The sequence below is a fragment of the Pinus tabuliformis genome, chromosome Q (genome assembly GCF_031772625.1).
Source record: "Pinus tabuliformis cultivar Carrire ecotype Pingquan chromosome Q, CPIR1, whole genome shotgun sequence".
NCBI lineage: Eukaryota > Viridiplantae > Streptophyta > Pinopsida > Pinales > Pinaceae > Pinus > Pinus tabuliformis.
The window spans coordinates 388,473,854-388,498,068 of NC_142296.1; the positions used below are offsets into that span (position 1 = coordinate 388,473,854).

General features: G+C 33.1%; 1 pseudogene; it reads left to right on the forward strand.

Moving 5' to 3' along the window:
• Positions 1-21,691: 21,691 nt before the first annotated feature.
• LOC149219808 (ornithine decarboxylase pseudogene) overlaps positions 21,692-24,215 on the forward strand; it is a 33,168-nt pseudogene continuing 30,644 nt past the window's right edge.

The following is a 24,215-nucleotide window of genomic DNA, read 5'->3' on the forward strand; positions in this document are numbered from 1 at the left end:
AACAAAAAAATAAGACAAATGTATTTTTTATTAAATGTTTTATTTATTATATCTATATATATATATATAATTATCTATAATTTAATAAATTTCAATTAATTAATAAAAAAAATAAATCATATATACATCTATATATATTTCCATTTTTGTATGGATGCGATTCTATTTATGAGTGGCCAACAAATCATTTAAGTATTTTGAATAAAATATTAGTTACCATCCATAATAAGGCCTTGAAAGGAAATTCTGATTCTAGGTCCTGGTGGGTCTGCTTTCCGTGGAGCAAATGTCTTTTCTTTTTTGGAATAACCCAAATCCGAAAGGAAGGAGCCCCTTATTAGAAGGTAATAAATAAATCTTATGTTATCGGGTTGTATAGAGCACAGTTGTATATGCTTATTAGCCTTGGAATCTCAAATCTTCTTTCCCCGTCAAATGAAAATTTGAAGACGGTTTTGCAATTTTCATGCCTTTCATTTTAGGTTTTATCTAAATTTGTGAGGGTAAATTTTTCTTTATGGAAATTCTCTTTGCAACTACTTTTATATTTCAACTTACATTAATAGCTTTTTAAAAAATTTCATTTTGACATTTTTAATAATTAATATACATTTTTAATAAAGTACATTTTTTATAATCATTAATCTTTAAAAGGTTACATGAATTTCCAATGAAATGACTAGCATTTCAAATTTGAAAGTTGCTCACCATATCTTCTAAAGAATCCCAGGACATTCAATATTTTTTAGATTTTTACAACTGAAAATTACAATTTCAAGAAATCCCTACCCAATTTAAAGCAAAACTAACAAACATAAATAAATAAATAAAACATGACTAGGAAAAAAGAAGCTCTTACCGCTCCTTTAAACTGCTAAATTAACATACTTAAAAAATCAACATTAAACTTTTTATATTAAATCTAATCACATCGTAGTAAAATAAATATATTTTGTGTATATAATCATTTAATAACGAACTCGGGCATAGAAAAAAGCTTCTGTAAAGTTTATTTTATTCTCCCTATTTTATGATAAATATAAAGGCATGTTCACAAGAAAATGAACTTAACCTTTAAAATTTAAATGACCATTTATTTTTAGATTTTATTTTATTCGCTCTCATTTTATAATAAATATAAACCCATGTACATAATAAATTTAAGTTAATATTCAAAATTGAAATGACCATTTATCTAAACATTTATTCAGGTCGTGTGTCTCTTTTATATTTGTATTATACAAGTTCTGTTTTATTAAGGGAACCATTTATTTCGGCGGATGATGATAAATATAAGAAGCTTTGTTCTTCAGATGATGATAAATATAAAAAAATTTGTTCTTCTTAGATTCAAGATCCAAGGTTAAGAAGAAGAACCAGAATTTTAACCACATTACAACATAAAGCAACTTTAAAGTTTAGAAGAGAGTCTGGTTCAAATAAGTTAGATAATTTATACTATAAATGATGCAGAATCCAGATAATGTTGGAACAAAATACCATAATAAATACATCAGAGAAACTCATGAAATTATAACTTCAGAAATAAAAAAGACTATTGTACCAGTGAGGAAGGATTGATTTCTTTAGTAATTTCTTCAGTAGTGGAGGCGGCCGATCCAAACCAATCTTTCCCGTTACAAGAGAAAGAAGTCACATCATTGAATTAAACCCTATCGTAAACAACAACAAACCGCCACTATAATACGATCGTTGTATATATCAATCTCAAATTCGCATCAACAGGAATGAAACAAAATAGGGTCATGAAATATATAGTCTCGCAGAGATGAAAGATAGACCAAATGAATGAATATGCTACACCCCCAGGATACACCAAATGAATGAATATGCTACACGCCCAGGATAGACCAAATGAATGAATATGCTACACAGGGGGCATGAGCTGAATTCACAAAACAACAATCTTTACTTTCCCAACAAAATCTCCTCGTCATGATATACCAAATGAATGAATATGCTACAGCCCGGGCATGGACTGAATTCACAAAACAACAATCTTTACTTTCCCAACAAAGTCTCCTCTTCTTCAATATTCCCCAGTGTACTGAAATAAACGGTCCCTCACTCTGCCCACACTCTTTAAATTTCCTTTGCAAACACTTACGAATTTCTATATATAAAAAATCCAGACCACAACCACCAACACCTTTTTTTTTGCCAACCCGGTGGCCTTGTATCCATTTAAGCTTTCCAAGAATTTAATGTATAGAAACAGTGATTTACTTGGGGGTAAATACCCTGATAATATCTCCATTAAGAGCATGCTATAACTGCACTTTTATTACCAAGGTGCAATCTCATCATTTCGAAGACTTTTCCTATCATATTACGAAACTGCAGATTTAGAATCTGGAAATGAGAACATAGGGAACTTAGCACTGTCAGGCCTGGAGGGTAGGGAGAAAATAAATTATTAGCATAATGATATTTTATATGTTCTATGGTGATATTTAATTAATTAGTACCCACTAGAAGCACTTCAATAAGTACCATAAATTATGACTAGTTGAATTTGAATTTGAATTTGAATATCAGATTGACAGGTTATCCATCTATAAGCCCATCAAACTTGACGTTGAAAAAGATTTATCATCGGTCAAATACTTCTGAAACATGAAATACGTCGTGCAGGAGGTCAAATTCCAGGCCTGATGCCCACCATTTGATTTCGGCCTTGGCAAACGATAGACAGATACAAACGCTCCTCAATTAAGCTCCTCAATTAAGACGAGATAGCATAAGATTTATTTATTGCCTTATTAGAAAGGAAAGATAAATTGGATAAGGTTATGGAAGAGCTAACAACAAATCATTTAAATATTTGTTGTTAGCTCTTCCTTAACCTTAAAGTATTTCAGGATTATCGATTGAAAATAGATTTTACCAAAACTTATAGCCACAAAAATCATGTCTAAATTGTATTAGATGATAAATACATTTAAAAAATTTATATCACGAGTAACCATCCCACTTGTTTGCGCTACAAATGCATGTCTATTTGAAGGCGACTATACAAGTGCATGTTTATTTGAAGGCGACTATACAAGTGCATGTTTATTTGAAGGCGACTATGTCACTGTCAGCTCTTGGGTGGCCATGTCCACAGCGGCAAACAGAAGCAGAAAATGTAAAATTGAAACCATACATCCAGGGATTTCCTTCTTGTTAATTGCGATGCTCATCACAGCGACAATGATCACAATTTTCGCATGCATTTATTTGTGTGATGACAATGGTCACCATTTTCGTATTAATTGTGTCTCTTCATCGCAGCTCCAGCTCTTCCACTCTTTTACGTTACCTTCGCTATATTTATCTAAAGGCGACCATGTCACTATCAACTGCTCGGTCCACAGCTACAAACAAGTTCAGGCAAAAAAAAATGCAAAGATATGAGAAGACTTTAGCCTTTAATGCCACACATAAAGGCATTGTGTTGTCTTCGTCTCAATCGTGATGTTCATCACAGTTACAATGACCCTAATCTCTGCGTTCGTCTTTTTTAACACACTTAAGTTTAGACGACTTTGAATTATTATCATAATAATAAATATCTTACAAAATGCGGCTGATATATTGATATTATTGATAGGGCTGATATATATTGAATGGTCATTTTTCAATTTTTAAAAATTTATAGTCACTCTAAGAATAACTATAAAATATAAAATGATGTAAAATATAAAATGATGTTGATCTATATCAATATAATATTATAGATATAGGTTTTTTTTAGATTAATCACATTGTTAGGATTTGGTTGACATTTCGAATCAACTAATGTGGTTCATCTTCACGACAAGATGATAAATCATTTGATCTCAAGGAATAAATAGCATGGATACATCATTGCCCAGAATTAGTCATTAGTAAAATATTATTTAAGAAAAAGGTAAGAGATTATCTGTCTAATTATTAGAAATTTAGTTAAAAACTAATTGTTATGTGATAATTAATTATTTAATTTAGATATTATAAAATAATAATTTAATGATATCAATTTATATAATAATATTATATAAAAGTAATATATATATATATATATATATATATATATATATTATTTGACTCAATAAATAAAATATATTCCATTGAAAACTAGCTAACTAGCCGTTAGGAATAATTCAAAATTAAAATAATTTATTTTAACTAAAAAATAAAAAATATAAATAAATAAATAGGTAAATATAAATAAATAAATGAAATATTTCAATAAATTCTCATGATAATTTATCAATTTCTTTAATAAGAGTATTTATTAATTTTGACCATTTGATGTGATTATTCCTTATTAGAAGATAACTCGTCCTTAACCTCCTATTTAAGGACGACTTATCCCCTAATAAGGAATAATCATATCAAATGGTCAAAATTAATAAATATTCTTATTAAAGAAATTGATAAATTATGATTAAAATTTATTGAAATATTTCATTTATTTAATTATATTTTATTTTTATATTTATCTATTTTATTTATTTATTTTATTTTATTTTATTTAGTTTTATTTTATTAGTTAAAATATACTATTTTGATTTTGAATTATTCCTAACCGCTAGTTTTCAATCGAATATATTCTATTTATTGGGTCAAATAATAATATATATATTAACTACTTTCATATAATATTATCATATAAATTGATATCATTAAATTGTTATTTTATAATATCGAAATTAAATAATTAATTATCACATAACAACTAGTTTTTAACTAAATTTTGAATAATTAAACCGATAATCCCTTACCTTTTTCTTAAATAATATTTTATGTAGCCATGCTATTTATTCTTTAGATGGATTGATTTCTCACCTTGTCCCAAAGATGAACCACATTAGTTGGTTCGAAACATCAACCAAATACTAATGATGTGATTAATCAGAAAGACCTATATCTACAATATGGATCACAAAAAAGTCTTTGATCTAACAATATAATATTAATTGAAATATATTAACCATATTTGTTAATATAGTTGTCTTACTTGAATAGATATTTGGGAGGCTAATAAATCATGGTTAATTATAATTGAGTATGGTTAGATATGTTCAGACTATGGTTGAATAACATATATTATGGTCATCATATAGTTGTCTATGGATGACCATAATTGTGAACATCTAAACATAGTTATAAATTATCATAATGCATGATTAAATATGGTAAACCATGTTTGATCATGATTGACCATAATTACATTTAAATGATTATAAATTATTTTAGCAAATAAATAGTTGTAATACTATAACATTTTGCATGCTGAATCCACTTTCTTCACATGAAAAAGATTTCACCATAAAAAGAAATTGAAATAAAAATTAACAAAACTATATTACAACCTATAAAATGATAAGCATTCACATACAAACATTATATCTCATGCTAAAAATGTGATCACATAAAAATATATTTAAAGCATTTATGAAAATGTCAAAGGAATAATATTATATAAGCTAAAAATGTGATCACATAAAAATATATTTAAAGCATTTATGAAAATGTCAAAGGAATAATATTATATAAGCTAAGAAATTTTAGAAACAATAGCACTAATATTATATATGCATATTTTTTAAAAAATAATAAATAAATGTTCTACCTTATATTATCAACCATATAAGGTGGATGTGGAAAAAATTATCTCAACACATTTTATATATTTACAAAATTTCCATTATAAACTTATCTATTTAAAGTGGAGAGTAAAAGTCATTGCTAAAGATTTTGCAAATTAATCAAGTATTCAACCTTATGAAAATAAATTATCACTTTAAAAAATCTATTAAAACCATTTATCTAATAAAACAATTTTCATCACTTATAATAAATAAGTAAAATGTACATATATTTAAAATTATTTATAATAGAAATGATAAAGTTGTTGAAATGCCTATGTTATACTAGAGCATATCACTTTAGTCCATTTACCTCCCAATAAAAATAAGTTCAACGCTCCAAATGAAGTTTTAAATTTTGTACAATTAAAAAATATTATAATAAGATAATTTATATTATGTAAGTGTATTATAAATTATTTATTTTTTAAATAATTTAAATATTAAAATAAAGAGTAAATAACATTAAAAAAAATAAATTAAAAGAAAGTTTGTATCAATAATAATGAACTAGATTTTTATATTAATAATAACAGTAAAACTATTTTTAAAAAATTTAAATAATTTGGATGGTAAATTATTTTAATATTCTGAATTTAATAAGTTCTTTTTATTTATCTAGTAATTTGGGGTGCTTTCATAACAAGTCAAGGTCACATAATTCATAATTATTTAGGAGATATTGAGATAAACAATAATAATGTTGGTGAATTATTTATTTTGGGGGAAGGATTACTCATTGTTCAAAGAAGCAATTTTTAAAATTTGGTAATTTAATGGGACTAAAAATGAATAATTTAGATTATTAGAAAACTTCAATATAGCTCACACCCTTCTAAAGTCTCAAGGAGATGGAGACACCAAACTAGCTTAGAAATAATACTGAAACTTTTGGAAAAAGTTATTGCTACCATACTCTTTGATGTTACGAGAAATTGAAGCAAACTCACAAGCAAATTACCTAACGAAGGGCTCAACTTAAAGTTGATGGCTTGGATTGAATTTGGACTAAAGACATCCTAGCCTCTTTAAGATGCCTATGTAAATAAATTATAGAGAAGGATTATGTCTCCCATGGTTTGTGCCTGAGCCTAGGATTTGTGCCTCTCAGTTAATGTGAGTACGCTAAATATTAGAATAGATTGTTTTACACCCCGTAGTTAGTATCTCATATGCAATATTCAATAAGTGTGGCTAGAAAGATGGAGGTTAATGTATGATATTTATGGTTTATCATTGTGATTAGTGTTCGAGAGTCTTTTGAAGGACATCCCAATGTTTTGGCCATTTGCAACTTAGTTTCCTATTTAATTATGAGGGATTTGGTTAAGAGGCTTAGGAATCATTACCTAAAAGGGACATGTAATTGAAGGTCCTGGGTTGTATGCTTAAATTGGTTAAGAAACTAATGGGAGCAGTGACATAGTTGAATAAAAATGAGTTCATTAGTGTATTTTTACCTCATTAAAGCATGTCCTCACCGGTTTCTAGGGATATTTTCTTAGAGTATCCTTCTAATTAAGCTTGGGAGGCTCCTCAATTCTCTGTTGATATCTTGATGCGAATTTACAAAAATACATGTCCCTACTTAGAGGCTTCATTGTGGCCTATGGTTTAAAGCTGAATTGTATATGCGTGAGCTCATTGACTCCAAACTTGGGCTTCAAGTGTGTCTTCTCTTTGACTTATTAGTAATATTTGTATCTTTTGGTTCATTCTTCAAAATTTTTTTAATACTAGATTCTTTTTTCCAAGTTTTCCTCCTTGGCTACTTGTTTTATTGTTAGCTATGTAGTATTTTTCAAAGAGGGGATTGTTTTACTGCAACATTATTGCTCCTCTCTCTATCATCAGTTTTCCTTGTCTCTCCACATCCTTCATAATATTTAAATGAAGGTATCTATGAAGTTTTCTCAACTCTTATTGTCCTAGGTATTTCTCTTCTCTATAATAATTCTTCCTCCAATATTTTTTTCTATTAACCCTTTCCCTTGATTTGACTCTACCCCCCTAGATTATGGAAATTCTAGTTCTCACTCTTCCCTTCCTATAGCTTGATGAAGAATGTCCTTGAGAGGCAGAAGAGGAAGAAGGGGCATAATTATTACAAGTATTGAATCCCATTGTCTATATTCCTCCATTCCTATCTAGACTATAGGGTATTGATGAAGGTATCATTATATGGAGGTGATTACTGAGATAGTTTGATCCGCCATCTCTAAGGTGGAAGAGGAGGTTCAATATCAACACACATTCATTCCCAAGCATTGCTCTGTTATTCCCAAGTATATTCCCTGTGTTGTCTTGTCAGGGACTTGACTTGTTACTCAAAGTCCTCAAAACCATTGATGTAGTATAATATGGCGTCTTGGGGTGTCTATGTCTCCTTATCCTTTACCACATGATCTATTCTTCCATGCTCAAACTCGCTCTGATAGCCTTCTTCTGCAAGTTAAGGTGCTTTGTTGAATTCCTCCATATCTACCCGTAAAATATTAATAATTAGCTCCAAAGACAGATTCACACCATGTGTATCATCCTCATCATACACATGCACCTCTACGTGCTCATCATGTTGGGTCACCACTACTGGCTCATCTTGCAGGTCTCCCTCAATGCTCATAAAATCATTTTGCTACTTAGGCAAACAAATAATAACATCTACATTTTACTTCTTGTATTCTCCATGGATGTCCTAGTATAAATCTATGGACTTTGTTGTACAATATTCTACATCATCAACACCATTAGGAAGAATTTCCTCCTTCCCTTCTCCATGGACTTTAAAGTTCTTGTCATGTTGGATAATTATTATTGGCTTATCTTGAAAGTCTCTATGAATAACATGATGTTGTTTCTCACTATCTATACTTGACTACTCATATTCTTCATGGGTTCTCTCCTAAAAATCAATGGACCTAACTATAGAATTTGGCACATAGCTTGTGTTGCTGCAAGGTTTGAAGAACCTTCTAAATATGTTGCAAGTGTTATTCCCAACCCTTGCTCAATAGGAGGATGTCATATAGATATACAACCATGAACGAGTTGGTGAAGGGTCGTTGTTGGTTGTGGATCCTGATTATCTTATTTATTTATAGGTATTTGTGTTCAACCGAATGTGTAACCTAGGAAGTTTATACACTCCCCCATGCGAGGGGTGCGAGGGGGATTTGTCCCTCCTATAGGGGTCTGGGGGAAGCACCCCCGAAGCTAAAAAATAGATGTAAAATTGCCTTGTAAAATGTTGTAATTTCATAGTCAATCTGAGCTGTTCATTAGACGGATGATCTGATGGTAGAAGTTATGTTTAATTTAGGGTTTTTTGCGCTAGAAGGCAACCCGTCACTATATATGAGGGAATTGTATTTCACCTGTGTATATGTGTATTCTGAGTGAGAAAGAGAGAGGAGATTATGTGTGAAAGTGAAGAGGAAATTACAACAGATCTGCTATAGTTTGTATCTCTTCATTTTTTTGGATAATATAAAATTAAGGAATGGTTCTTTCTTTGTGGACGTAGCCAAAATTGGGTGAACCACGTACATCTATGGCTCTCTTGTTTTATGCATTTTCTGTGTTTGTGTTTCTACAATATTTTATGTGTTCCATTACTATATAATATATAATTTTCTAAAAATTGCAAGATGTCATCCATCAACATCATAAAAGTTTGTAGGGGTGTTTTTCAACAGGAAGGGCATAACTAACCATTCAAAAAGGTCCTTATTGTATTTGATGGTGATATTCCATACATCTGTGGGTTCTATTGGAACTTGGAAATAATCAAGATTTAAATCGATCTCGTTGAAGTTTTAGCCCCCTTGAGATGGTCAATAAGGTCACAAATCTGTGGGATTGGAGATTGGTTCATGACAGTGATTTTATTTAGTTCAAAATAATTAATGCAGAGTATGCAATTCCCATACTTCTTCGATACGAGTACAATTGTGCTCCCACACAGTGAGGGATTTGGTCAGATGTGCGATTTTTGTAGCAACTCTAGGATCTGCCACTTGATTTCTTCATTTTCCAAAAGAGAGTGATGGTATATCATCTCATTTGGTAGAGGTGCCCCAAGAGTCAAATAGATCAAATGCTTGACCTGATAGTGCAAATGCACCCTTGTGGGTGAGGAGAAGATGTCCTTATATTCTTCCACGACCTTATCGACATACTTCTGCTACGTGGAGGAACCCTTCCAAGGGGATATGGATGTCATGATGATCTTCCCCTTACTTTGAGAGTGAATCAGAAAGAAAACAAACTTCCAATTCTAGGAGATGATCTTATTGCATTTCTTAGCAAAGATCAAAGAAATAGTGGTAGGCAGAACTACCTCTATTATCCTATATATATTTCTTCCCAGAGTAACAATAACAATGTGAATTCTATACTCATACATGATATGACACTTCCACAAGTATTGCTTTCCTACCGAAAATAGTGAAAATCAAACTTCAATTCATTAAAACAAATATTGGAAACTCTTTACATGTATAATGGAAACCAGCAAGATCAGGTGATGGTAGCTTATCTCTGAGAAGAAATGCGACTAATAAATTCCTTCTAAACTGTGTTACAATGATGCTCAAATACCATTTGGTCATAAGGAAGAAGTGTGAAACCCTAACCCTGGGATATGAAGTGCAAACAGTTTTGGGCCCCGTTAAGGTAAGTTGGACGACCAACTTACTGGGGTCATAACATCGACATACTGTCTTTGTTTTGCTATCACAATACCTCATTTTGAGGATCTCCAAGAAGAGGAAAAAAGGAATAATTTGTAAAACAAAATTTGAAACTTTTTCTGTCTCTCCGTTTTTCTAGAAATAGTCTTTTTGTTCCTCAAAATAGCTGTAGAACTTTAGGACTTGAAAAACTATGAAAAATAGAAAGTTTTCCTATAATTAAGGAAATTGAAAAAAACAGTGTTTGGGGTCCAAGTGGAATAGGTGGGTGGCCACCAAAATCCACCCAGATCACACTGGTTGCCACACTCTGTTGCGTTGTGAAATAATTTTATCAATGAGGGAGGCAATGAAAATTAATATGAAAGGGCATGATGTAACCAAAGGTCATGAAGGTGAATGAAAGTATACTAAAGGGATCAAATGATGCTCATTTCCATACATTCACTTGAGTCCTATGAATTTTTATGGGCACACTCTTTATTAGGCCATGCAGGATAGTTTTGGTTGTTGAGGAGGACATTAGGCGTATGTGGAAAACATATATAGGAAAAATGTAATTTCCACCTAATGGGTGAGAAAATGTGAAAATTTTAACCTCCTCTAGTCGCAAAGTCACATTTTGGGCTTGTAGTGGTTTCGCACTACAAACCAAGTCTGTGATCTGCGACCAATGTAGCTTCATCACACGTGACCAAGTTTTGTTAAAATCACCACTTACGACTCCTCAAGCTGAAATTACATCTGCGACCTTGTTGAACCATTTAAGATTCCATAAGATTATGTTGGGGCATCATGCCATCACTATTACAACAGTGATAAAAAAATATGTGAAGGGGAACAATATACTACATTGCAGACCACGTGGCAATAGATGGTTGAGCGAATATGAAAAAACATGAAGCTATCAAACACTCAAAGTGTGTATTTTAACATGATTAAAGGGTTGCATGTGACTGTATTAAAACAAAAAATTCCACATACATTATTGGGCAAAGAGAATGCACTAGTGAATGAAGTTGTTTAGGCTTGAGTGACACATTTTATAGAGGATCCCAAATGCATCGATATATGAAGAAGATATAAGTAAACCTAACATGTTGGAAGGGATATAACATTGCATGACTAAAATATAAATGGAACATGTGGGGTGTATCACGTGCACTAAGGAAAAACCCATATTCTAACCACACCAATGCATGCGATAAAAATGAAGCAATGAAGCCATGTATGACAAGTGAAATCCTGGCAACACATGATGTGGTAAAAGAATATGGTGCTATTTGCACTAAGCATTGTAAAGGCAATTGTGGCACACACACACACACACACACACACACACACACACATATATATATATATATATATATATATATACACACATCACAAGATGATATAATATGACCAATGCATGGAGAGTATGGGTCATGAGACAATAGCGCTAAGAGAGATAAGGATGTCACAATTTCCAATGACTTCAAGGGCATATGCGTATGTTAATGCATCATGTGAGAGACATTTTGCAATGTGAGAAAATGTGTCAGTTTCGAAGGCGGCGTAATATAAGATGCACTGCAAAGAATGCGAAAAGTTGTGCATTTAGGGTTTATAAGAAGCCACATTGTATTAATGGTGCAAGGGCTCCATGGAACCACAATTCACTATGCCAACTATGGATATATAAGAATCCATGTAGAAGAAGACATATATTATGAAGGCAATGTTGCAAATTATGCATTGGTTGCAGCCAACACGATGAAGAAAATGGATGCAAAGGCATTAAGGAAATGACACACATGATATCACATGCAAGGTTTTTCTCACAGATCGTATACTCAACATCGATTTAAAAGTGTAACTTACACTAAGATGTGACTGCACAACACCTCCATACATTCCTTCACTCTATGGTTAGAAAGTTGCAAAGGTAAACCTTAGTAATGTGCCTATATAAAGCAGCCTCCTCTGAGATGCGATATGATACTTGCCTAAAGACTTCATATGTGGCCAACTTGTCATAAGGTGCATAGTTCTAGGCATTGAAAAAGAAAATGCATTGAATATTTCTATATTAAGTGCATGGAATGCAGTAATACGTTACAAGGATGATCATGCAAAGGAAATGATAATCAGTTATATGGTATCATTAAGGTTGTGAGAGTTGCATTGAGCAGGTCTCTAAAATCACATTGAGAATGAGAAGCTATGGCGACACTCATACGATGGATGCCAACAAATTCACCAGGCTCCACGTGATAATGTGTAATAGAAATGTCAGCGCATTAGTGCATTTTCCACACGTATAAGTAAGAAAAATTGCCTTTGTTGTTGAAATCTCTTCCTCTATCAAATTAGTTACACAATGCAATGACGACCTTCATAAGGTGATTGTGAAAAAGGTTACAAATAATAACCTTAAAAATTCAATGGGAAGGAATATCATATGTGACATGCATTCTAATAGCTAGGGTGCATTGCACATACACGGGAGCTTAATCATCAAAACCCTTGCTCTTTACATTTGCAACATTTTCCCACCAAAAGACTAGTTGTCCTCATAATATCATTGGAAGGAACTACAAATACATAAGCATGCACCTAACATTTCTTGGATGTGAGTAAAGTATGATGATGGTTATGACTGTCTAAGGCATAATAATTAATTTTGTCTTTTATATGATCCATAGGCTATAATGTTATAGAATTCAACGCCTTCTCACAAAAGAGCATAGTGATTACGCCAAATTGAAGAAGAAATTGAAGTATGCAGCACCATATGCTTCTACAAGGCAGCAACATAAAACTAGTGAAGAAGGTTATATGGTGCCAATATTGGAAATAACTAATGTGGTGGCCACATTAAAAAACCTATATTAAGATCAGATGCTAAATGATGGTTAATTGAATAATGCATTCAATAATAACAAAATCACTAGAACGAAACCTTTATATAAGTATTGGGGTTCCAACTTATGTTTGAAAAATGATGTAGACCATATCAAAAGAGGCGACATGAGATTATAAGATAAGATATAATGTTGGCATGCAAAGGATTTGATGGAGCCTACAAAGTTTGCATAAATATTGGGTGAAATCTCTATGACATGTTACATATCTAAAAGCTAACTCTATTTCAGGGAAGTGGGTCTTTTTTTAACCTCTCAAGATTAATTATGTTGAATAATTTAATTTTTACTAACGTTTATCTTGTTTTACTAAGTGTCTTTAATATTCTGATAGGATTCTTAATTTTATATTAGCATGTCTAAGTTACAGGAAGATTGAAAGCCTAACGTCACATAGATATATGAGACCCTTCATAATAGTGATTAGCAAGACAACCCTATGATATCTTGATGGTAAATGAATTATCAAACACATGGTCATTCAATTCAATAAGTGAGCAACTTAACCTTCGTTCATGACCTAACAATCGCATTGGCAACAATCATTCTAAGATTTCCAAGAGTCCTCTACATTCTCCTCTTCTCTTCCACCATAATGTAGACATTTATCATTATAATGTCATCAGATAGGCTGAGATTATTTGAACATGTAACAGTCATTAAGCATGAGAGAGGAGTGAGGAAATTAACGAGCGATGAACGTAGGCGAAAGGTCACAGTAGGTGAAAAATCACCTCACCTCTATAAATATTCCCTCATGTCTCATTTATAAGGACTTTAGCACTTGAGCTTAGACTAGTAGTAGATGCTCGATCTGTGCTTAAAGAGATAGAGACACTCAGCTCTTGGCAGCTAGTAGGGTGAGTTGCATTGAGGTTGGGATTTTTCATTAAATAATGGTATGAGCGGCCCATGTTCCATTGTTGGGATTTGATGTTTTATAGAACATATATTGTATTTGTAGCAGTATTAATAAGAATTTCTTCATTTATGACATTGATTCTCATGCTTACTCATACTGGTTTTATTGTTCGTCTAGCATTTTCATTGTATTTGTGTGTGTGCTTTCATATAGGTAATCTGTTATGGACTGGTTTGCAGTTGTTACATGTGTACTTTCTTTGAATCTTTTCTTCAATGTTACATGCCATTCCAGCTACCTATTGTGAACTAACTTGCAATTAACCTCTGACATGTTCCTATTCATGTATGCCTAAGATGGTTGTGGCTTACTAACCCTTCTTATGGCATGCATCTTCTAGTTTCTTTTTTATTGCACTCTTGTATCATGGGTTGATTGTATTCCTATTATCTCGTCATTTCTTTATTTCCCTTGCTATAACATCATCACATTCAATAGCCAAGAGACAAACATTCATGGTGGAAATTCGGCCCACATACCTGATCGGGCTCCTATCCCAAATGGTGTGAGGTCTAATTGGGACTTGACACTGGGGAGATCTCGTAGTTGTTAGTGGGAAATCCAACACCATCAACATAATGAAATGTCATGGAATTGCAAGTAACGACATCAAAAGTAGAAACATACCAAGAGAGGTCAAGTAATAATGTGCATCCAGCAAACATTTGCAACCAATCAAATGCATTTTTTCCAAACCATCACATGAGTAATCCAAAACTAGATGGAAACTACTTAACGATCCTATATTGTCACTTGAACATTATGATTTACAGGCAATGTCATTCCTTAGTAAAAAATATAGATTATGGCCAAAATATATCAAGAAAAAGGGTGACATGGGACGATTAGTATAGTTTCATGTCAAGATAAATGGATAACAAAGGGCACATTTCAAGAGCTAAACACCTACATGTATCCATTTTGCCGAGATCAAGTAGAAGTGCCAATCGTATATATCCAACTCCTATTATCCCTAACAAACTATTGATTAGGAACCAAACTATGTTCTTACTTAACTTCCTCTTCCACCTTAGGGATGGTCCAACAAACCATCTTTGGAATCGTCTTCTTATAACGAACACTTAAGCAATGGGTTATAGTTTATACGATAAGGGAGGGAGATAGAAGATGTGAATCACTACTTGTAGAGGGAATAACTTTTCCACATCTCCCTATTATGTCTCTCAAGGAGATTTTTCCTCAAGCCATAGGAAGGGTAGAGTGAGAACTAGAAGTTCCATAATCTAGGGGTGCAGGGTTAAATCCAAGGAAAGGGTAAATATAAAAAAATAATGGAGGAAGACTTATTGTATAGAAGAGAAATACCTAGGTGAATAAGGAGGAGAGATGTAGAATTCTTGGAGTGGATAAAAATTTAGAGATACATTCATTTAAAGACCATTAAGGATATGGAGTGACAAGGAAAACCAACAATACATAGAGAAGTATTAGCCTTACAATAAAACAATCATGTATGCCAAAGAACTAACAACAAAACCAACAACCAAGAAAGCAATCCTTGAAACAAGAATATAATATTGAAAAACCATGGAAGAATGAACCATAAGCTATAATTATTACCACCAAGTCAAAGCGTGGATGGAACTAAAAGCTAGGTCAGGAGTTAATGAGCTCGAATGTATAAAGCTAACTTTTAGACCAAAGGCCACAATGAAGCCTCTGAGTAGGGAAATGTATTTTTGTAAATGAACTTCAAGATAGCCATAGATAATTTAGGAGCATCCCAAGATTAATTTGAAGGAAACTCCAAGAAAATATCCTTGAAAACAGGTGAGGATATGCTCCGTAATGTCCCTTAATAATAAATAATAAATAATAATAAATAATAACAAATAATAAGTAATAAAAATAATATATAATAAATAATATAATATAATATTAAATAAATAATAAACAATAAATAAAAAATAGTAATAGTAAATAAATAATAAATAATAATAAAATAATTTAATTACATGCTCTAAATAAATATAAATAAGAAATAAAACAAGAAAGCAGTAAAGTTGCATGTTGACACATGGAGTGTGTGCATGTGGTTCCCCTTCCAATGTTTTCTCTATTTAATATATGGAGAGGAAGATGAGAGGCATTCCATAATTCCAAGATTATATCATTCATTCTCTTGCGAGAATAGTGTTCTAAGACAGAGGATTCACTGGCAGTAGTACGTTGATTCAGGGCACGGGGGTGGCCGGTTGTAGCAAGACCTTGTGCAATTGAGCCTACGGTTGGGTGGAGAGTCGTCCCCAAAACCTTGTTGCAGTTAGTAGACTTCAACCGAAATCACAGGTAAGGGTTCTACCCATAGTTTTGAACTTGAAGTTAATTAGTGATAATTGCATGTTGAATATAAATTACTTGGTTAATTACATGTTTGTTGTGGGCTGTTACATACTCTAATGTGGTAGAAATAAACTAATGAGCTCATTGTTATTCTACTATGTCACTGCTCCCACCATATGTCTAACCAATCTAAACATGAAACCCAAGACATTCAATTCCCTTTCCATTTTAGATAATTATTCCTTAGCCTCTCAATCAAATTTTCCATAGTTAAATTGGTAACTAAATTGCAAGTCGACAACACGTTTGGCTTTCCTTGCAGGGATTCCTAGACACTAATATCCATGATAAACCATAACTCACATACATTCACATCCATCTTTGGCAAGCACATTAACTAGGGGGTGTACAACAATCTACACTAATATTTAGCATACTCACATTAAGTGAGGGGAAAAAATACCATGCTTGGGAATCCACTGTGGGGGACATAATCCTTGCCTATTATTTCCTAAGATTTTCATTTTAATGAGGTTAGGATATCTTTAGTCTAGCTTTGATCCTACGTATCAACTTTAAAGTTGAGCCCTTTGTTAGCCCATTTGTCTGCGAGTTCATTTTGTTTCTCCTAACATCAATGAGAATGGTAGAAATCACACTTTCCAAAAATGTCACTACTCTTGCTAAGCTAGTTTGAAGTCTCCATCTACTTGAGACCTTAGGAGGGTGGGAGCCATATTGGATTTTTTTAATCATCTAAATTATTGATTTTGAGTCCCCTTATATTACCATTTTTTTTAAATTTCTTCTTTTAGCAATGAGTAATCCCATCTCTAAAGAAAATAATTTAACAACATTATTATTGTCAAGATCAAGATCTCTTGAACAAATATGAATTTTGTGACCTTCACTGATCATGAAAAAACCCCTTAAATTACACGATCTTGTATTACCTTTTGAGGCCCCATCAAATTTCAATTTTAGAATACCAATCAGAAGATGGGACGAGTAGTTGGGACTTGGGGAGTTGGATAGAGACAGAAACTTCTTGACTTCATAACATTGAAGTAACCTCGATTCCAAATTATTTTAAAATTTTAAAAATCAAATTTTTTTGTTTGTTTGTCAGGTAATGTGAGTCCTGAGATGACTTGCATGCATAACATGTGGCTTGAATAACTATGACCTAGGGACATCTAAGATGTCAAAATCATCTAAGGATCACACCCGATCTGAGCCACACTGGCCCTTAAGATGAATGGACTTTTCCCACAAAGGTTCGAAATGTCAACCTTTTCACCACAAAGTCCCTTAATAGAACACACTATCACTATTTGCTTTATAACTTATTAGATAAAAATCATTTTATTAGTATTATTAATATAAAAAATCATTTAATTATTATTATACGAAATTTTTGATAACTTCATTTATGTTTTATGTTATTTACTATTTATTTCAAGATTTAGATTACTAAAAAGTATAAGTACTTTATGATCCACTAATATAATATAAATTATTTTGTTATAATGTTTCTTTAAATTGTACAAAACTTTGTCTTCCATTTTCAAAGTAATTTAGACTAAAGTAATATTTTTTTATTTTTTTTTATATATAAATAAAGGATGGCACAAGGATGACCAGACTCAACCATTGGGGGATTAATGAGGAGATCATCTTGGAGAATAAGGACAATATTAAAAATAGTATTAATTCCAAATTTAAGGATAAATTGTGGGACGGTAAGGCATTAGACGGGAAAATGAAGCTAGGGTAGTCTAAGGAGGTGATCAATCCCACTCTTTCTAGCCAAAATTATCTTTTCGTCTTGACCACAAAATGAATATTGCAAAGATAAAAACTAATTCTCATGAGATCCTAAGTGAAACCATGCATTGATATATTCCCATAAGAACTTGGGATGAAATAATCTATGGCCTTTGTAATACTATGAGGGTTGAAGATGAAAAATATTTTCTCTTGGATTTCCCTCTTATGCACATCTTTTTTCTTTTCCATAACACATCCTTTTTCTTTTCCATAACATTTTCCACACTGTCAGTGACATGGGAACACTTCTTTCACTTCTTTTTTAGCATAGAAATAAAATATCATAGAGTCTCAATTAATCATTGTTTTTCCTTGTTTCAGATCATAGAAATAAGATATCAAAGAGTCTCAATTAATCTCTTACTTAAGATCGACATTAGTTTTAGGGAAGTTGATCATCATCACTGTTATAAGTGATACAAATTATTTTACTCCGTAAATAGTTTCAATGGAGTATTTTTTTTTAGCATAAAACTTTTAGTGATAATTTATTTCCGTCCTATTTTATAAGGTCAAATACTTTATTATCGTATAAAATCTTTAGCATGCTTTTTATGATTTTTAGCAATTTTATTATTGTTTAAAATGTTTAGCATGAATTTTATGATTTTTAGCAATAATTTATTTATATAATTTCCGTTAATATATAAAACATGTGGGGATAATCTTTTCCAGGGACATTTACTTTGCGTAGTTGATAACATAACGTAATTCATTTATTTATTATTTTTATTTTTGTTTCTCAATTTTCTTATCTTACATAGTATTAGTCATTTTACATTTTCTTAGAAGCTTTAAATCTCTTTGTATCTGATCACATTCTTACCACAGGTATGTAATCTTTAATCTTTGCATATGAATGCTTATTTTTCTATAGGTCATAATATATTTTAATTAATTTTTATTTCAATTTCTTTATATGATGTTCATGTCAAGTGGATTGAGCATGCAAACTATTTATTTACTAGAATAACTTAAAATCATATAAGAGTAGCTATTGTCAATCATAACTAATCATAGTATGTCATAGTCAACTATAATTAACTATACCTAGATGTACATAGCTATAGTGTCAACTCTAATGTGACCATGATAAATGTTGCTCAACTCTAAGCTGAACATATTTTGTCATGGTCAATTATAATTAACTATAATCTCTGATTTATGAGTTCTCCCAAAATATCTCTACATTCAATAAACACAACTATATTGGTAAAAGAAACACAATCATAATAATAAAAATGGTTGATATATTTCACTTGATGTTATAATGATATACATCAACATCATTTTCTATTTCTTTTTAATAGTAACCATACCTTTTAAAAGATGAAAAATGACCTATCAATATATATCAGTCAATTTTGTAACATAAAAATATGAAAAATGACCTATCAATATATATAAGTAAATTTTGTAACTTAATTATGGTAATTTTGTTAATAAATATAAATTAACATAAATTATGGATGAATGCAAAGCCGTGTAATTGTAAGTGTGACGAAAAAAAAGGTTGGAACGCGAAGATTAGGCTCATTGTAATTGTGATGAACATCGCAATTGAGACGAGACGCCGTGTAATTGTAAGTGTGATGAAAAGAAAGGTTGGAACGCGAAGATTAGGCTCATTGTAACTGTGATGAACATCGCAATTGAGACGAGACGAAGACAAGACAATGCCACAAAGCCAAGACATGACAATGCCGCAAGGACAAGACATGACAATGCCGCAAGGACAAGACATGACATGCCTTATGTGTGTGGCATTAAAAGCTAAAACCTTTTCATCTCTTTGCTTTTATTCTTTCTGCGCTTGTTTGTAGCTGTGGACATGGCCATGGAACAGATAATAGAGCTCCACCCGTTATAAAGGAAAGGACGAAAGCGAACATTGTAATCATGTGCACCGTGATGAACGTGATAATTGAGAGGAAGGCAATGTATGATGTGATAATTGAGATGAAGGCAATGTATGATGTATGATGAAGGCAATGTATTTATCTGTCTGCATTTTCTTTTTCCTGTTTCTGTTTGTAGCTGTGGACAAAGGCACCGATTAGCAGTTCATATTGACATGGCAGCCTTCAGATAACCGTGCCGAGTCGAACGTAATCAATGTAATTTACCCTCTAGAAATTTGTGATCATTATTGTTAATAGTATACATTTGCGACCCAAGAGCTGAAAGTGATATAGTCGCCTTCAAATAAACCTACCAGGTGTAGCGCAAACTAGTGGGACGGTTACTGGTGATATAGTTTTTTTAAATGTATTTATCGTTTCATACAATGTACACATGATTTTGTGGTTATAAGTTATGGGTTATCGTTTCATGCAATGTACACATGATTTTTGTGGTTATAATTATGGGAAATCAATTTTCCATGGATAATCCTGAATGAATGTAAATAGTAAGCTTCGTCGTATTGTAAGTTATTTATTGGTCGATTACTTTCAATTTTTCTTCTTTTCCTCTTAATCTCTAAATGATAATAAAATGATATCAATAAATATATTTTATTAATAATGGGATTGGAATAATAAAAACTAAAAAATATAATATTTATGATTAAATAAAAATAAGATTATATAAAGATTTGGATTAAAAATATAGTTTAATTAAACTAAAAAAATAATAAAGATAAAAATTTCACCATAGAAATAAAACAACTAATAAAATATTATATATGATTAACTAATATTGTTTATATTAACGTATTTATATTTTAATATATATATGTGTGTTTTATTTTATATTAACATATACAATTTTTATAATTAAATTGATTAAAATATGTTTTCAATATAATAATAAGTCATCTTAAATTGAAAATATGAGGGAAAATTATAATTCATGAAAATAGAAATAATAAAAAAAGGCTAAAAAATCAAAATAAAAAATAAAATAAAACTAAAAACAAAAATTTAATAACTAATAGAAATGGAAGTTACTCACCAAACAACTTACCAATAAATACATTTAAATAATAATAAAAAATAACAAAAAATGAATTTTCAATATTAAACTATGGATAATTTTTTATAAAAACAAATTAATTAGCAATAATTTTTTTTGAGTACACCATAAAAAAATCACAAAATATGATTTGTCAATATTAAATTAGGAATATGAATTTTTTTTAATAAAAACAAACTAATTAATACTCAAACAAAAATTGAATGCACCATGAAAAAACAATAATAATTCAGTAATTTAAATTATTTATATTTAATATTCCCTATTAACCATATATGGTATATACTCATTGAAAAATTGATGAACATCGCAATTGCGCGCTCTAAATAGAGATGAATACCATGCCTTCAAAAATAGGTTTAACCGCTAAAATTCTGTATCTCTTTGCATTTTATTTTTCCGATTCTGTTTGTGTCTGTGGACATGGCCACCGAGCAGCTCATGGTCACATCGTCGTGTTTAAATAGACATACTGAGTCGAGCGTAAGTGAGTGGAAGAGCTCGTCGTCGGCAGTCAAGAGGGTGCTAGCGAGTCCTGAAATGAAGAGCCGAAAGGTGACGGTCCTGCGGTCAAGGTCGCAGGAAGCCGTGAACGAGATGGCGCAGTCGATTATCGACAATGATGATGTGAAAGACCCGTTTTACGTGCTCGACCTCGGAGTGGTGGTTGATTTGTGGCACAAATGGCAGGAGGCCCTCCCCACCGTCTGCCTCTTTTATGCCGTCAAGTATAATCCGGAACCAGCGCTTTTGTCGGCCCTGGCCACGCTCGGCTCCGGATTCGACTGCGCCAGCCGGGTGGAGATCGAAGCCATCCTAAGCTTGGCGTCTCGCCTGATCGAATCGTCTACGCAAATCCGTGCAAGGCAGAGACACACCTCAAATACGCGGCGAATGTGGGCGTGAATCTAACAACTTTCGATTCCATTCAAGAAGTTGACAAAATCAGGAAGTTCCACCTCGCTGAGGGTGAAAGTACGGCAGCGCCTAACCAGCCATATATCGCGTATTCAATGCACCCGGAGATGCACGCGAGATAATCCGTTAACACACGAATTTGAAAACTCGTCACTAAATAAAAAAAAGGCAATTTGCATGTTAACGGGCTATGTCGGGTGCATCTCTGGGTGCATTGAATACGCGATATATGGCTGGTTAGGCGCTGCCGTGAAAGTACGCCCTCGTGGCACGGGAATCCGGTTGTGTCACGCTTTTACACGGGTGGTACTCTTCCAATCGTATTATAGGAGATGCGCCACGAGCGACTACTTTCTTTTCACCAATATTTGTGATCATGGATTATTCCTACTTTCCATAATTAGTTAGTTTATTTTTCGCTTTTACCAAGTACTTTAATTAATTATAATGCATAATTAATTATAACGCAGTAGTTAAACATTCATTAGCTTTAACATAAATGCACAACAATATAACTAGGAGGGGCAACTCTTTGTAATGAGTCTGCCCGTAATAATAATATATATGTAAGTTACAATCCTGAGGGAACCCCAGATTTACATTTAGAATATTTTTACATTCACTGGCACAAAACGCTCAGCCAGCTCATCGGCACGCCCACACAGTCGTCCGAACGACTCTTGCCCAACTCCTTGTTTGCCTCTACATGTTCACCCAAACACGTTCCATTCAACTCGTCCATCAATGGGCGCTCTCCACCAAACGCCTAACTCGCCAAGTCTCCACTGGCGAATCGTTCACCGTGCATGCCCGTTCAAGATTTCACCCAGACTGCCATTCACCAACTCATGTCGTTCACCTGGACACCCTGCCGCGCCTTCGAACGACTTCCCAAACAACCGTTCGCCAGGACGCCTTGCCGCACCCTCGAACGCCCTCGAACGACCCTGCTAGAATGCCCTCGAATGATCCTGCACGAATGCCCTCAAATGACTTTTCTGAATGACGCCCTCGGACGACTTCCTGCACGACACCATTGAACGGCTTTTTTGCACGACGCCTTCGAATGACTTTGTTTCGGCTCAGTGCTTTGGCCTTGCACTCGTCCACCTGCACCTTCGCCTGTTTTAGACCCAAACTCTTCGCACCTTCTCCTTTACACTTAGATGTTCTTGTGTGTTGTTCTCTTGGTTGAATGCCTCAGCTCCACACCAAGCCATCCTACATATATGGCTTGTCCAACGTTTGATCCGTCGCATCCTTTACGTTGGCCGGCCATTTTTTCATCCATTTTAACCTTCATTTTATTTTCTGAACGAGTCGGTCCACCCGTTGGCCGACCCAACCTTCATGTGCGTCTATTGTTTGGCTCGCCCACTTGTCGACCCGCTGGGACTGCCCACGATATATATATCCAAACGCTCCAAACAACTTGGTTGCATTTCAATACTTCTCCCATCATGCCGCAGCTTGCCAACTTGTCGCCCCCGCACGTGTTTCCTCCTGTAGCTCGTGGTCCTTACATCCTCCTCCACTTGAATTTATTGTCATCCTCGACAATCTTCCATCCCGGCAACTATCTTTCGCCAGGATATCATCCACACAACTGGGTATATGGGTAGTCCAGATGTCCACTACTCAACCATCTCTCATGCCATAGATATGCCACTACTCTGCAAGGAATCGTGTGCTGGTACCCCTCATGTCGATGATTAGTTGGATAGCTAATCCAACCATGCATCGCCTCCACAAGAACTCATGCCCCATACATCGTCATGACTATCCACTACATGTTGTGTGTCAACCTGTGTCATCTCACCCCTAGATGCCTACTCAAAGTGTTTGGAGATTCACTGCCATGAGCAGCTAACAATGAACCTCATGCTCCCTGATAGTCTAAGATGATGAGGAGGGAGTAGAGCCTAAAGGCTCTCCCTCACATATCAACTCAATCCACCTATCCAGATCCTCCACTTCCATTCTCTGCAAGTATGCCTCCCGATCTTCTACCTGAACATTTAGCCTCACA